Here is an 18,259-nt window from a genome sequence, read left to right on the forward strand (position 1 = left end):
GTTATAATTTCATTTATATATGTGTGTTTGTATATATGTTTATGTGTGTGGATATATTTACTACATGTCTGGAATGTGTGCATATGTATACAGGGAAATTTACATAAGCATATGTGTCCTTATCCCTTTTCACCCAGTACAGTACTTTGCTCCAAGCAAACCCTTGAATGCTTATTGAACTATTGAACAATAACATACTAGTTCAGAGTCTTAATCTGAGAAGCAGAGTAGGTTCAGGTCCTCATTTCAACCACTGGGTTCATTACAAATTTCAACTTCTCCAGCCTGGTGAAGATACCTTTCCCTTTAAGGCCCCAAATATTTTTTCCAAGGCCTCATTCCAAATTCCTACCCAAAGCTCTCATCTTATTTTGCATTCTTTCTACCAGTGTTCATTAAGTGCCTCAGGAAATGCTTACTTGTTTCCCAAATCCAGAGATTTGTGCTGACCCGGCCCATTTCCAATGATGGCTCAGGACTGTTTTGCTCTCTGCATTCTAATAGCTCCTGCATGCTGTTGCAGCTCCCCATTCTCAAACCTTAATTCTCAATTACCAACTGACATTGCCTTGTGGTTTCAACATAGCCTTCATTGAAATTTAAGGACATCTGAGGTATAACAGTGTAGATGAGAACTTAACACTGCCTCTGTAGTCACTGCTCTAGGTCAGGCTTCTTCAGAGAGTGCACCCTCCTGGCTGTGCCTCTCCTGAGACCCTGCAGGTTGCCAGGGGCAGCTTATCTTCCCCAAATGGGAGAGTGCCCTTCAGATGTCATCTTCTTTTCCTTCTTGCCTGAGGTATAGCAGGGCTCTAAACTTTTTTACCTTTAGCCTAACCCAAAGGAAGGAGAACATCAATACAAATAAACAAAATAGAACAAACTTCCATAATTGTCATTGCCATTAGGTCTCAAATGCAGACTGCCTTTTATATCATGGCACAGATGGATTAAGTATGTAGTCTGAAACATCTGCATTTAGATACTTCGTAGTTACTGGGCTTTCCTGGGAACAAAGTCTATCTACCTCTGCATTCCTTTTCCTTTGTTTATTGAACAACTATTTATTGAGTAAATACTGTGTGCCAGACCTTCTATCAAATATTTGGGAGACAGTGGTGAATAATTGATACAACCCCTGTACTCACAGAATATACATTCTTACAATTAAAAGGCTTAACATGGTAATTCCTTCTTGATAAATTAGAGAGTTGGCCCCAAGAACCAAGACCAGTTTCTAATCTGAAATGCAGATACTACTTACCATCCTCTCAATAGCAGTTTCCCAGCTCACCTGTTGAGGTCCAGACACCATTTCTAGCAATAAAAAATGGTGCCTTGCTACATTAATAAGGAAGAATGCTAAGAGGGTAAATCTCTGAATTGAGTCAGTAATAATTTAATCTAAGTGAAGTATTTTTCCAATCCAAGGTCCAAGGACAGAATGCATCAGTACCACTTGGGAGCTTAGACACACAAAACACACACAAAGCACACACACTATATGCACACCTAATGCACACATCACACACACACATACTGCCTACACAGACAACACCACATGCAAACCATCCCTCCCCCCACTTCTCTTACATAACATAGGGCCATACTGCTGAAGTTTTAAAAGGGAGTGTTAGGCACGAAGTTGGGGGGATGGAGGTAAAGAATCTATTAAATTCAGAAAGTGACTGGAAATCTTAATCATCTACCAGAGTTGAAACTAATCCAATAGAAAGATCAGTTGATTTGGGAATCAGGAGAACTTGGTTAGAGGAATGGTGACCATGTTCTCTGTGGTAATCTTTAGGGCATAGGGAACCAATGCCCTATTGAGATTCCATCTTTCCATAATTGTGTTGCTTTCCCCATCCTGACTCATAATTCAGATATAATTACTTTTGCTTCCCCAAGTACAGAACTTTGCCTGTCTTCCCCAGATAATATACACATGGACCATGGTAAAGGCAAGTGTCCTTGTTTCACTGAAGGTCCAGGAAAGTTTTACAATACAATACAGCATAGGAATTCCGGAAGTTGTGATTTTAAGTATGTTGCATATTCCTGCACTTGCTAGAATATAAACTGTTCTTGACCTCTCCTTCGAATCTTAAGTTGGTATTTCTTCCCCATCTTTGCAAAAGGCCACCTCTGGCCAGAGGGAGAAAAGTTTCCATCTCTTTATACTTTCTCTTCGTCAAGTAAATTCCAGGGCCCGGAGATTTGCCTAGATTTTAATAAGGCTTCCCTCTGCCCAGGCTCCAGTCCCAAAAGCAGGAGAGAGTTGGATTCAGATCTGTTCTCTTTCCAACAAGAGCCTAAAAATCAAGTACACACTGCCAAAACTGGGGCCTTATATTTTACCCCAGAGACAACATATTAAGAAAGTGCAATCTTGTATACATGCTTCAGATCAAATTCTTGCCCTAAAAATAACCCTGGCATGACTGGGTCATGGAGCATCTGATTCTTTTGTGGGCCTGGCTTATTTCAGGAATCATCTCATTAGTTGTACATTACTCTGTCTCAGCTATCCTGATAATGGCACCAGCTTCACTTAAATTACTTTTAATTTTTCTAATAAAAAATGTTTTAGTCGCAAAATATTTCGATGTACAGAAGATAATATGACAGATGGTCATTTTTCTGTCACCTAGATCTAACAGTTCCCTCAGTTTGCCCTTTTTTATGAAAAATTATAGTTACAGCTTAAAAAGCCTCCATTCCCAACCCTTTCTATTCCCTCAGTCACAGCAAGAGCTGTTATCACAAGTATGTTGTGAGTACAGCTTATTTTCACTACATGTGTTATGTATTCATAAATAATATCTATGTTTTGTTTTGTATAAATAATAATAAAAATGTTAAATTTAATCAGATTTCCACGAATTATGATTAATATATTTTTAAAGCATAATGTTTAATTTAAAAAACTCCTTATTAAAAGAAGTAAAGGGGGAATGATCTTTACTTTTTCCATCACATAGAGTACTGTACCTTGAGTTAAATGGGACAATACTATATTAATGATGCCCATTTAAAAAAATTAATGAAATCACACAATATCAGATTTATGTGTATTTGAATGTGAGGGGAAAAATCTATCCTTAAAAAATGGTGAAGAAAAGAAATACACTTTTCCTTGCTATCAAATAACTGATGACATGGTTAAGACATAATGACAGCTGTAAACAATTTGGAAAAGTGCTTCATCAGAAAGTGCCTCATAAGTTAGCAAAACTGGATTTCAGTTTGGGAAATCCAAAATGCATATTTGGAAAAACTCATCATCATGGGACAGTTTCCAGTTGCTTCATGATCTTATTAGATTGCAAAACGTGAAGCAAAATAGATTAGCACATAATGCCTTCACTTTGCCACTGGGAAAATTTTATTGCTGTTAGACATATGAGCATTTTGGTAATATAAAATGTAGATAAAGTAGTGCTACAATAATTTGGAAATACTTACATGAGGAGTAAGGAAGATTTGACCAATGGTTTGAGTTCATACTCTTTCCTGTCATTTTTTTTTCTGATTTGAAAGTCTATGTGTATTTCCCATACAAAATGTGGAAGATATAGAAAACCATGAAGTCAAACTGTTTACAAATCCTTTATCTTGAAATAACCCCATTAACATTTTTTCAATTGACATATGAACATTCACTTATGTAATTATTCTTCTACAATCTCATTTTTATTTCATAGTTTTATTATGAAATAAAATACGTGTTTATTTAATATGATTATTATAAAAAATTCAAGCAACATATACATATTAAAAAGTCTGTTCTTGACTACCACTTCCTATGCAATTTTCACTCCACTGTTTCAAACACTCTTTGGTATGTATTTTTCCATATATATTCTATGCACACATTTTAAAAATAATAGTTAAAAATTTTTTTTAAACCAACAATGGTTATCCTGTTATACTCTTCTGCTTTTTCATTTGCTCACTTAGTAATTATCGTAGACTGTTACATTGGTGATCCCTAATGAATCACGCTTCCTAGCTTCATACCCTTGTGTCTTCTCCCGCACTGTGTCTGGACTTGGCCATGATGTGTCTTGCTTTGGCCAATGGGACTTTACCAAGCTTGAAGTAAGAAGAGTCTTGATAAGAACTTGCACCAGTGGAGCTCGTCTTCATGGATAACTCCCTTGTGGAACCCGGCTACCATGCTGTAAGGAAAGTGGTCTAGACTTCTGAATGAATAAAAGTTTAATGGAAGGAAACTGAGGTGTTCCAGGTGACAACCAGCACGAAATAACAGGTATATAAGTGAGGTCTTCATGGATGTTCCCACTCCGTATCACCTGCCAGCTGAATGCAGCACTATGAGTGACCCCAGCCAACATCAGAAGGAGCAGAAGAATACCTTTAGTCAATCCACAGTATACTAAGAAATTATAAATAATTGCTTTGTATTTGAGTAGTTTGTGATGTAGCAACCAATAACCGAAACAATAGTGTATCAGTTCATTTTTATCTACCTCCTCCTTTTAAATTTCCACTTAGTGTCAATGAACAACCATTTATTTAGTTCTTACCTGACAGATATTTTGCTTGTTTCACTAATAACATTACAACAGACATCATATTTAACACTAAGGCCAGTATCTTATCTTACCATATGTGTTTTCATGTATACCTCCAAATATGTCCTTAGAGTAAATTTCCATTTACCTCTGAATCAAAGACTAGTCAGTTTTTAAGACTTTTAATAGATTTTGCCAAATTGCTCTCAACAAGAGGTAATTAGTCGTTATTTTTCAGAATTTTCACACCATAGATAAGAAAAGCCACATTTAAAAAAAATTGAAGTAGAGTTGATTTACAATATTGTATTAGTTTCAGGTGTACAGCACAGTGATTCAGTATTTTTACAGATCATACTCCATTAAAAGTTATTACAAGATAATGTCTATAACCCCCTCTGCTATACAGTATATCCTTGTTGCTTATCTATTTTATACATAATAGTTTGTATCTTTTAATTCTATACCCCTCGTTTGCCCTGCCCCTTTCCTATTTCCTTTGGTAACCACTAGTTTGTTTCTATATCTATAAGTGTGTTTCTGTTTTGCATATACACTCATTTGTATTATTTTTTAGATGCCACATATAAGTGATATACAATGTTTGTCTAATTTCACTAAGCATAATATTCTTTAAGTTCGTCCATGTTGCTGCAAATGGCATAATTTCATTCATTTTTTATGGCTGAATAATATTCCATTGTAAATTTTTATATATATATATATATATATATATATATATATATATATATATATACACACACACACACATATATACCACATCTTCTTTATCCACTCATCTATTAATGAGCATTTGAGTTGCTTCTGTATCTTGGCTGTTGTAAATAGTCCTGCTGTTAACATTGAAGTGTATGTGTGTTTTGGACATAGTGTTTTCATTTTTTTTGAATATATACTCAGGAGTGAAACTGCTGAATCATATGGTAGTTCTATTATTAGTTTTTTGAGAAGTCTCCATGCTACCTTCCATAGTGGTTGCTCCAATTTACATTCCCACCAAAAGTGTACAAAGATTCCCTTTTTTTCCACATCCTCGCCAACATTTGTTATTTGTGACTTTTTTGATGATAGTCATTCTAACAGGTGTGAAGTGATTTCTCTTTGTTGTTTTTTCATTTCCATTTCTCTAATACTTAGTAATGTAGATGTGATTGTTAGCCATTTATATGTCTTCTTTGGAAAAATGGCTATTTAGGTCTTCTGCCCATTTTTTTGATTGGGTTTTTTTTTTATTGGATTGTTTGAGCTGTTTATATAGTTTGGATATTAACCTTTTGTTGATCATCTCATTTGCAAATGTTTTCTCCCATACAGTAGGTTATCTTTTCATTTTGTTGATGGTTTCCTTTGCTATGCAAAAGCTTTTAAGTTTAATTCAGCCCACTTATTTTTTGTTTTTGCTTTTATTTCTTTTGCCTTAGGAGAAATCCGAAAAGTACATGTATGATTTATGTCAAAGAGTGTTGTGGCTTTGTTCTCTCCTATGAGTTTTATAGTTTCAGGTCTTTCTTACCTTTAGGTCTTTAATCCATTTTGAGTTTATTTTTGTATATGGTGTGAGGAAATGTTCTAATTTCATTGTTTTATATGTAATTTTCCAGTTCTCCCAGCACCACTTGTTGAAGAGACTGTCTTTTCTTTATTGTATATTCTTGCCTCCTTTGTTATAGATTAATTGACCATAACTGCATGGTTTTATTTCTGGACTCTCTGTTCTGTTCCATTGATCTGTGTGTGTTTGTATTTGTGCCTCTACTATGAACAGTACTTTTTAGGTCATCTCTGTTTTCTTCTTGGTGAGCCTGGCTAAAAGTTTATCAATTTTGTTTATCATTTTATAAAAACAAGCTCTTGGTTTCATTCATCTTTTCTATTTTTATGTCAATTTTATTTATTTTCTCTCTGGTCATTATTGTTTTATTGGGCTTTTTGTTCTTTTTCTCATTCTTTTAGGTGGTAGGCTAGGTTGTTTATTTGAGATTTTTCTTGTTTCTTGAGGAAGGCCGGTTTCTCTATAAACCTCCCTCTTGGAACTGCTTTTGCTGCATCCCTTAGATATTGGAGTGTTTTAATTTTTTTCCCTTCCATTTTCATTTGTCTCAGGGTATATTCTGATTTCCTCTTTGATTTCTATGTTGGCCCATTAGTTTTCTAGTAACATGTTTTTTAGTCTCCTTGTGTTTGTCCTTTTCCATTTTTCTTTCTGAACTGACTTCTAGATTCATACCATTGTGGTCAGAAAAAAATGCTTGATATAATTGTTCTTTAATTTTTTGAGACTTGTTTTGTGGTGTAACATGTGATCTGTTCTGGAGAATGTTCCATGTGCACATGAAAAAAATGGGTATTCTGCTATTTTTGGATGGAATATCATGTAGATATCAATTAAGTTTAACTGGTCTCTTGTGTCTTTTAAGACCGCTGCTGTCCTACTGATTTTCTTTCTGGATGATCTGTCCATTGATGTCAGTGGGGTGTTACGTTCCCTACTATTACTGTATTATTTTCAGCTTCTACCTTTATGTCTGTTAGTATTTATATATTTAGGTGCTTCTATATTGGGTGCATATATGTTAATGAGTGTAATAGCCTTTGCTTGTGCTGATCCCTTTATCATTATATAATGTCCTTCTTTGTTTTTTCTTGTAGCCTTTGTTTTTAAGTCTGTTTCATCCAATATGAGTATGAATATTCTCACTTTCTTGTCGTTTTTCTTTACATGAAGTATCTTTTTCCATCCTATAAATTTCAGTCTGTATGTTTCTTTTGCCCAAGAAAGGCCACGTTTGATCACTGACAATCAGTTTGGACTGTGCCCTCATTAACTTAGTTAATTACTTGGGTTGAGGAGATGAAACATAATTGTGAATAAAAGAACAAACATCTTTTAATGTCTGGTAGAATGAGGATCCATCCAGAATCAATCATTGTTGTAGTTGAAACTTACGTTTGGTAATATCTGTTTAAAAAGTTGAAAGTAGAGAGGGGTTGTGAACTTGTCCAATCTCTTTCAAAATGGTTTTTAGTATCTAGTTTAGTTGAAGATGCATATTAGGTTTTGATCCAGAAATCTCACTTTTAAGTGTAGCCTAGGGAAGCTTTCATGTATGAACACAGGTGTAAAAACATTTAGAACAGTATTATTTATAATGGCAAAGCAATTCTGTTTGTCAATAGGAAAATGGTTGTGTATTGATACAATGGAATCATGCAGTGGAAATGTTACTACAGATCCTTTCGTATCAACATGAGTGAATCTCAAAAACAATGTCAAAAAATTAAAAATGAAAGAAAGAAAAAGAAATTTGCAGAAGTGTTTACACTGTATGAAACCATTTAAACTTAGTTTTAGAAACATGAAAAGACTATGATTTAGGTTGTTTAGGAATGTATACAAATGGATTAAAAATACAGAAAATATGTTAAAATAAGCATAAATTTAAGTTGGTAGTTATGTTGTGAGGGAATGAGGGGGCATGTGATCAGGGATCAGTTCTTAGTGGCTTCCAAAGTTTTTGTAATGTGCTATTTTTTCATGAATATGCCATTAATTAGTATTTTATAAGATAACTATGCCATTAATTAGTATTTTATAAGATAACTTATAGTAAATCTAGACTTTGAATAAATGAAAATCTTTACATATGTCAGGGCCTTCACCATACTTTATGCAAATAGTCAAGAATAAAAATTCTAATTTCAAATGAAGAAAATTCATGACATACATCTTGGGTTGCAGTTTAATCACTGTATACCCGGGAATGTATCAACAGTTACCCTGTGGAAGCTATTAAAATTGTCCAGGGTTATATGAAATTGCAGTTTATCAGAGCATCATTGAGAAAATAAGGGAATCTGCTCATGGCTATTTGATTAATGCCAAGTGTGATCAACATGAGAGGCTTCATTAAGCATACAACATGTGGGTAATGTAACATGTTATTGTGCCTGCTGTCTGCTTTGACTGTACACAGCCTTGAGTTTCAGAGTTGTATCTCTGATACCACTGAGTTCTGCAAAAAGAAGCAGCCCTCTTAGTTCTTTCATTGTACACTTTCTATTATGCATACTTATTTTTTAGACATGTTAAAGCATTAAATATACATTATTTAATGTGTCTGGGGACAAAAAATACATCTTAACTTTTTAATGAGTTTCCTTCACACAGTGTGTAATAAGAAGTTCGGAAACTTCTTTTGAATTTCTTTCCCCTCATCCTAGTTATGTCTTAAAATCTGATGTGACTAAATGCTGTTTGTTAAGTTGGGAGGTGAGTACTTGGATATATATTGTTTTATTTTACACACATTGAACATGTTTTAAAGACATTGTACATTTTTAAAGACTGTCTTGGAAGGAGGTAGATAATGGAGGTGGTGAGTATCTTCTGTGTATATAATCTTTCCTCATGCTGAGATGGGGAAAATAAAGATGATAGTTGAGGCATTCCCTGTCATATGTACAATCAGTTCTTGGGTGTCTGGCCTCTGCTGACTGGTAGAGGAATTTCCATATATTTAGTACATCAAAGAAGTTTTTCAGTGGATAGGACCTTTTCTCACTTCCTTTAAAGTACTTGCTAATGTCTCTGTATCATGACAATGCATTTTTGACTCAGTTAGGAAAATAATCTGTGGTTTATGTCTTTACCCATTGAAGGGTCAATTCTTCACCTTCCTATATAAGGAAATGATAAAAAGTAGTATGGTGTAATAAACAGAAAATGAACTATGAAGCCGGATCATCTTAAGATCAGATCCTGGCTTCTCTCCCAGAAAGCTGTATCAACTTAAGCAGGTGATAAATTATATACCTTTTTGGATTTGTTGTGAGAATCAAATGAGATACCCTTTATAAAGTACCTGACACATAGAGGCTCAGTCATATCCTGTTTTTTTTTCTTAAGGTATCTACAATTTCCACACTGTTTTAATGGTATCTGTAATCACAGATTTGAGTGATTGTATTAAGAGACAGATTGAAACAAAATCATGGATTCTCAGGGTACTTGTTATTTCCTGGCTAAACATTAAAATAGTATGCTGAAAAAGTCAGTTGAGCTACTCTTTAATCTTACTGTTGAGCTGTTATTCATCAAAGCTAAGGAGTTCCCCTCATATATAACTGCATAGTAGAGGTTTCTTTATTTATATTAGAACGGATAAGAGGATGTGTCTTGGCATTTGTACATTCTATTTGCAAATCAGTATTTATAATGAAGATAATCTTTTCACTGGAAAAAACTGTAGCCTTTAAATCCATCAGCAGCTTAGATTTTAAGTGGTCCTCAGTGGTCATTCTAACCCTGTCATTGAAATGTTCCTTGGCCTCTCTCCATAGTTTGTCCGCACCTACAATGGGGAGGGTGATTCCTGGGTCTGCTCACAAAAAGCTTGAGTAATTCATTGCTAACAACATCCTTTTCCTGCCTTCCCTGTCCTAACCACGGGGCCCCTAGAGACGATTTCATTCTCTAGTCATCACACTCACTGTCTGTCCTCTTCATCTTGCTGTGGTTTTTATACTTTAGGAAATAAAAGTTACTATTCTCTGGGAGAAATTCAAACTCTCCCTACTTCATCTAAGCCCTTTCAGCTTCTGTATCACAGCTTGTTCACTGTGTGTCATCCTTCACAGTTGCTATTCTGCTTTGATCCCCATTACAAACTTAGCTTAATTTTAATTAAGTGCCTCTTATAGGAAGAGCTAGGTAAACAGAAGTTTACTAGAAACCAAATTAGGTTAAGCTTTTTTTTTGTCTTGACAAATTTGAATCGTATAAGGGTCGAATTAACTAGTGTTTTATATCACAAGGAACTTATATCAACAGAACTGTTGCAACACTAAAGCATCGATGCAAACTGAGATAAGGCAGAAGAGAAGCACCAAAAACAAGACCAAAAACCAATCAGATAAACAAAATTCAATTATTTTGATTTTCTTTCCCAAAATTCTGGAAGGCTAGCTCAATCCTATTTGGCTTATAAACAAAGGAAATATATGTTTATATCTCATAGTGCAGACTGTTTTCCATTTCTGTATCTTCTGATTAAAATGTCATTATAATTTATGTTTTCATTCATCCTTATTATTCTTTACATTTCATTTGATTAGCTAATGCTGTGTCTTTCATTATGGTAAACATTCCAGAGAAGGAAGCTAATCATCAGATGAAATGAAGGCAAACTGGAAAGAAGAAATGACATAGTTGGCCCATTCAGCAAAGTAATGACTAAAAGTTCCACAATTTAATGTCAAAAAAAATTGGTTTCACATAAATATATTTTTCAGAAAATTAAAGGTAACTCTTCTAAGCACATTAGTGGATATATTTGATAATTTATCTTGAATAAATGCATCTTGATCATGGTATAAATGTTAGTGGAATGTTTTGTTAGTAACTTGAGGGAGTATTTATGAACCTAAATTCTCTTTAGATGTTCCTGTATAGAAGCTGCTGTATAAAATGGGCTAAGATGATTATAGTTTTAGAACTCAGTTCTACTTCATAGATCTTCTCTTTCTCCTTAGCTTTCTCTCCAGTGTTAATAAATGTTTCTCAATTTGCAGAGACTAAAATGAGACATGTAACATGTCTAGTAAATGTGCCTAGTATACTAAGGGATTCAATAAATGTTAATTTCTGAGAAGTTGTTTACAATTAGACATAGAGCAAAAATAGGTTGATCTTGCTCTTCTATGGGTAAAATACAGAAGTTTTATGCGTGATTTTTTTTTTTTTGGATAACTATTTTACTTCTTAATTGTTTACTTTTTCAGTTAGAAAACAGGTCAAAGAGAGGGGTTATATCCATAGGGAATAATAAAATTTTCAGGGTAGCTTTTCCTAAATCACGTAAGCCTCTATGACAGTGCTAGATTAGTACTCTGTCCTGGCCAAAACTTACTGCCACAGTGACCCTCCATTAATGCAAAAAGTGTATAGTTCAGATAAGGGACCTTGGGATAAATAAGATACTAAGTTTCATGTGGTTTGAGGAAAAATGACAAACTCATTGCCAATTAAGGAAAGACTTAGAATTGAGAGTCTAGGAATTACATTTGTGTAACTTTATGTTTTGGGTTGCTTTTAATTGGAATTCCACTTAACTTACTCATTTGTAGTAGAGGTTAAACATCTAGCAGAAAATGAGAAACAGCCAAAATGTCCAACAATAAGGGAATGAATAATTTATAATACATACATATGATGGAATAATTAAATGGAAAATGCTCATAATGACATTAAAAGTAGAAAAAGTATGATAAAAATGGTGTGTTGACTTAATCTAAGAAAATAAAAATACATATGCATAGAAAAAAAGTGAAAAAAATCAATAAAACTTGATGGTGGTATTACTGGAGATTTTAAGTTTCTTTATTTTCATTTTTAATTCCCCAAACTTCTAAAATACATATCATATATCTATTATATCTATCTAATGTATCTATCCAAATGTATATAATACCTAATATCTAATATATGTTTTATATTAGATATATACATTTATTTTTGAGGGGCTGTTTTAAAGAAGCAGGCAGCTGTTTCCACATACTGCTACTACTATTGCTGCTACTGCTACTACTAACTTATACAGAGCTGCTCTTCTTAGAACCTTGTATATATTAACTCACTTAACCCTTTCAACAACCTGTTGGAGACAGTCTGCCATGGTTCTCTCTCACTGCTATCCATTTTGCTAGGAATGCCAAGAATGAAAGGCCCTGACAACTTTTTACCTGTGTCACTGTTCAGGATTGTGTTTGCAGTGACAACCTTGGGAGAAGAGGTAATATCCAGCTTTGGGACAAGCAGTAGGCTTGCTTACAGGATGCTGTAAAGCAGGAAACTAGGTACCTTAAGAGGTCAAATGTCCAAACTGCCTATATGGTTGACAATCCTGCAAAATAGGGCTGGGGGGTTCCTAAGAGTTGCCATATGATGATGCTTCCTTCATCTGCAGATATATCAACCTGACAGATTATCACTATGAAAGCCTGTGACAGCAAGCCATAGGTCTCTTTATACCTATGAGATAAACTAAATGTTAAAACAAGGGGATGGGATAAAAGCAGAAACTATTCTATCATCTTTAGCAAGCATATAGTAACATAGCGCAAAAATATTTTATAATATCTCTGTTAATGACTAGAAGAAGTCCTCCTCAGATAGAAAGGAAGTTATATTTGGATATCATCAGCCAGTTATCTCAGGTATCAAAAATGGGGGTGGGTCTCCTTACCACTTCAAAGCAGTCACGAGGTTCAGTTTTCAGAGTTTGTCTCTGAGTGAATTTCTAGTTGCTCTTGGATCCAGGACTGATGTTATATAATTTCCAAGGGCAGGATTCACATGCATACATTATGAATAATCCCTTTTAGAGCTGTGTGATACAGGGATACTACTTAACCTTTAATGCAGTTTATAAGGAGGGACCTCTCTGGCAATGGGCTTTGAAAAGGCAAAAACAGTGCAGGTAATGACTCATCTTTATTAATATCATCTTGACTTTGAAATAAAAGAGTTTTATTGGAAAGCAGTTCTGAGTGAATTCTCTTAGACTTCTTTCTTTCTGTCTCTGATTTTCAGATTAAAAATTTCCATATAATACAGACTATTCATATTAAAATATTTGAGACAGATCCTGATTCATTGGGTCTAAGTAGGGGGTTGAGATCCTACATTTTTAACAACTTCCTAAGTGATGTCACGGTCACTGGTCCAAGGAACTACACTGAATAGCAACGTCAGCATTTCACAAAATTCTCTGCTGGTAAGAACCACTGGGGCAACTAATGTTTTAGAATGGTTTCAGGTCCCACCCTTAGAGATTCTAAGTAGGTGGTTCTTGAGAGTGACCTAAGGCTTTTTTAATGAGCAACCCAGGGGAGTTATCATCAGAGAAGTTTGGATACGCTGTTCCAGATTAGTGGTTACCAAATCTGGCTATGCTTTACTGTCCCAATAGGGCTTTTTGAAATAAATAAATAAACAGAGAGATACCTATAACCAAGAATGAGGCACAGGTATCTGTTAGAGGACTAAGAAATAGTTACCTCCGTGAGGGCAGGGGCCAAAGATGTTTTGTTCATTGCAGTGTCTAAAGGACATAGCACGGTTCCTAACAAAGTGAATAGTCATAAAGTATTTTCTAATTACCTTATTCTAGGCTCCCCATAATCTAGCCTTGGATTAGTCAGAGCATTTGTGATTTCAAGTGACAAAAGCTTATTTTGAACCAGCTTATGCCACACAAGGGAATTTTGGGGTCTACAAAACAGAACAATCTAGGGTTATTCTGATTGTCATAGGTGGATTCACATATTCAAATAATATTATCAGGTATCAAGTTTTCCTTCCTCCCACCCCTCCCCTTCCCTTCCTTCCTTCCTGCCTTCCTTCCTTCCCCTCTCTCCCTCCCTCCACATCCCTCCCCCTTTCTACCTTCCTTTCCTTCTTCCTTTTCTCCTTCCTTCCTTTTTCCTTCTTTCCTTCCTTTCTCCCTCCCTTCCTTTCCTTCCTTTCCTCCCCTTCCTTCCTTCCTTCTTTCCTTCCTTCCTTCCTTTCCTCTCCCTACTCTATTTCTTTCTTTTTCTATTTCAACTCTTCTTTCCTCTCTTTATTTTCAATAGGATTCTACACATGGGAAAAGATGTCCAGCAACATCTATGGGTTGACATAATTTTTAAATTTTGAATGTTGATGGAAGAGGGAGTCTCTTTCCTTGATATAGTGCCTACATAATCCTGGAGAGGAATCTATTTCTGTATGTGTATATATGTTTGAGAGAGGGGATACTTTGGTTATTGAACCCTGGGGTTAATTCCACCCAAACCATATGGACTGAGGAAGATTAAATGGAAAAAGGGAACAAGTCATTCACAGCTTAGTGGGGGGGGGGTAGTACTGTGCAGACAAATATCTGTCCACCACAAGCTTAAATCTATATTTCCAGCCTCATTGTTTAGCCTGTTACTCAGTGATATATGACACACTCTAAATTAGTTGCTGGTCTGTAAGTATTTTGTGTCTTCCCAATTCTTATCCCTTTTCCCAAGGTATTCTGATTCCCTACAATTGTCCCCTCCTCCCATCAATTTATTGTAATTATTCATGTTATTGTTCAGTTCAAATGATCTTTCTCTCTGACACCTTCTCTTTTTACAATTGTGGTAAAAAACACGTAACATGATATTTATCATCTTAATCATTTTTGAAGTGTACAGTTCAGTAGTGATAATTATAGTCACATTGCTGTGAAATACTAATCTCCAGAACTTCTTCAACTTGAAAATCTGAAACTCCATATCTATTAAAGAACAACTCCTCATTTCTCCCTACCCCTAGTCCCAGGCAACTACCACTCTATTTTGTTTCTGTAAGTTCGATTACACTAGATACCTCATGTAAGTGGAATCATACAATATTTGTGTTTTTGTGACTGGCTTACTTTGCTTCGCATAGTGTCTTCAAGATTCATCCATGTTGCAGCATATAGCAGAATTGCCTTCATTTTTTAAGGATGAAGAATATTTTATGTGTATGTACCACATTTTCTTTATCCATTCATCTGTAGATGGCATTTGTGTTGCTTCCACCTCTTGGTTATTGTGAATAGTGACACTTTAACATGGGTTATATAAAGCCTTCTTTAATCCCTTCTCTCTCCTCCAAGATATGAGTTTCTCCCATTGTATAAGAATGCTGGTCCTTCCCATGCCATATACTATCCTACCCATGCCACTCTGCACTCCGTGGTACATTGATGATGTTTAAGGTGAGGCATGTGTGGGAACATCATTTGTGTTGCTCCTGATGTATTCATTGACATCCACTCTTATGGATGGCTAAGTAGTTGTAAGATTCCACAAAAGAACACTGCCCCAACTATGGAAAAGCCAGTCTCTATTTTTATCAAATCGCTGCAAATTTATACGCCAGTTTTATTTTGAAAAATAGAAATGAGCAATTGAAAACTATGAGGTGAATGTTTAAGCCAGATGGTCATCTAAGGAAAACAAATGTTTAGGACCATCTGCTAGAGTTAATTCTCCCTGTTGCATGTGAAAGTAGAACATCTGGTGTGTGAGACTCTTTGTGTGTATGTGTACAAAGTGTTCAACAGATTTCAAGTTTTGTTCAGATTAATTGCTATAACTGATTTTCTGAAGAAAAATCATAGTTTACCTATATTATTTATAGTTGACTAATTCTTAGAAATATATTGCCAGAGAATTACAAACCCCATGCAGGAAAAGACGTAACCAACTTCATGGACGTTAATGGTGTTATATAATTTCAGTCCTAACAACTTTATTTGAAAGTTTTGGCAGCTCTATGAAATTACACAACTGCACTTAGGGGTAAAGCTTTAAGATGTAGGAGTTGCTTCTCCAGTCTTTCTTGCTTTCAGAAGCTGAACTCAATTTTGATATTTTTCCATAAACATTTTTTTTAAGAAGGAGAGAAGCACAATAATACTACTTGAATTAGAGGCTAGATATTCTTAGTTTTAAAACTTGAATAAATGCAAGTGTGAAACTTTCTGTCAGAAGCACGTTAAATATTTCTTAATTTGTAACAGAATTATTTAGTTAAAAGGAAAAGGATTAGTGATATGTAATCCCGTATCTGCTTCAAAAAACTAGGAACTAAGTCATGCAACATAAAATACAAGCATTAGATAACATAGAAGACGTTCAGTACTGCAGAAAACCATCTGTTTAGTGCTATTTTACCTTTTCCAACCAAGCAACTATTTCTAGCTGTAGATAATTTTCATCTGCTCTTATTCTCAAGATCTATGAGAGGAATTTGTGTATTTCTTATAAAAATCAGATTTGGGGTGAAGTAGACAAGTCCTACAAGGTACAAAATATTTTCTGTGAGATAAAAAGTTTGAGAAGTCTGGTCCAGTGTGGAGCTCCTTGGTTTAAATATCAAAAGACATCTCTTTTCTCCTAAACTTTCATATGAGATGTGATAATCAGAATTAAAAAGCAAATTTATGGAAAATTTTGCAGACTCTAAGAAAGATTAAGAATTCAGTTGTAGCAAATTGAGGACAATATTTGCTTAAACTGCATAATTTCCTGTTTTAACATAAAGATATAAGCTCACATCCAAACTGTAATTAAAATTCAGATAGCCTGTGTCAGCAACCAACAGAGAGCACAGGATAAGGCTTCAGTCATAAGCTTATCTGAAAGGAATGACTATTTAGCACCCATCAAATGTCTACCCGAGAAAAAAGTTGTTTATAGACAATCATTCTTGACATAAGCAGCTCATCTTGAAGGTAAATTCCATGAGGGTAGGGAATGTTACGAATTTCTCAGTACTCTATCCCCGGAAACTAGAACAATATCTGTTCACAAAGTATATGAATACAAAGCAATATTGAATAAATGAATACATTCAAGTGTTCTGAATTGTTATATTGCTCCTTGGATAAATCTCACTCCCAGGACAACCATGATCATATCCTCTCAGTTTTAGTCCCTACGTTAATCCCAAATCTGTCCAGAACTCTCCATATTGACAACTGCTAAATCCAAAAGCTTCTGTCCTTGTTCTCATTTCCTCCACTCTGGTCCCCTCTGTAGTAGGTAGACCCAAAGCTGGCTATGTTCTAACCTCTGCAACCTGTGACTATGTTAGGTTATAAGGCAAAGGAATGTTAAGGTTGAAGATGGAATTATTCAAATTTCTGATTAGTTGATACTGAGATGAGAGAGATTATCCTTGATGATCCGCTTGGGCCCAGTGTAATCAACAGGGTACTTAAATGTGGAAGCGCATGAGTCAGTAGCAGACGGATGTGATGTGAAGACTCTACTGGCCATTGCTAGCTTTTAAGATGGAAGGTGGCCATGAGTCAAGAATTGTGGGCCATCTCTAGAAGTTGGTAAAGGCAGAGAAACAGATTCTACCCTAGAGCCCCCATCAGCAACTTGATTTTAGCCCATTGAGACCCATTATAAACTTCGGAACAACAGAACTTTAAGATAATAAATTTGCATGGTTTAAGCACTGTTTGCGTCATTTGCTATACCAGCCGTAGAGAACTAATACAGTCTACATAAACTGCGTCAGTAGTAACCTCCTCACTCAGCAGCGTCATGTGCAATGTTTGAATGATTTTCTTCTTTCTCTCAAGATGAATACCACATTCCTTAATGTAATCTACAAGGCTCTGCCTGGGCTACCAGTTCCTAGAGCTGTGGTCTCATCTTCTTCCAAGTTTGCCCTCAGCATTTGTCTGTACTCTAGCCGTACCAGCCTTCTTGGCATCCTGTGGTCCCTTCTAACACTGGGTCTGTTGCCCCTTTCTGCTGCAATTGGCTAGTCCTACTCTGTCTTTAACTCTTAGAAAAATAATTACTTCCTCAGGAAAACATCTCTAACCTCCATAACCAGGTCCATTTCCACTACTAGAAGCTTTGATAACACTGGAGACTGAACCTTTCTTGTGTGTAATTATCAAAGATAAGATTTCACATTTGTTCATGTGATTCTTTGATTAAAATCTACAATTTCTGTGAGGTCTTTCCCCCATCTCAGAATACTTGTTATACCTAGCAAAATGTTTTGCACACAGTAGGCATTCAATAAATATTTGTTGAATAAAGGAAAAAGTGGATGAACGAAGCTGGATCACTGGAAGACTGGATTCCAGGATTGTTTGTGGATAGCC

This window comes from Camelus dromedarius, chromosome 7, assembly GCF_036321535.1.
Source record: "Camelus dromedarius isolate mCamDro1 chromosome 7, mCamDro1.pat, whole genome shotgun sequence".
Classification (NCBI taxonomy): Eukaryota; Metazoa; Chordata; class Mammalia; order Artiodactyla; family Camelidae; genus Camelus; species Camelus dromedarius.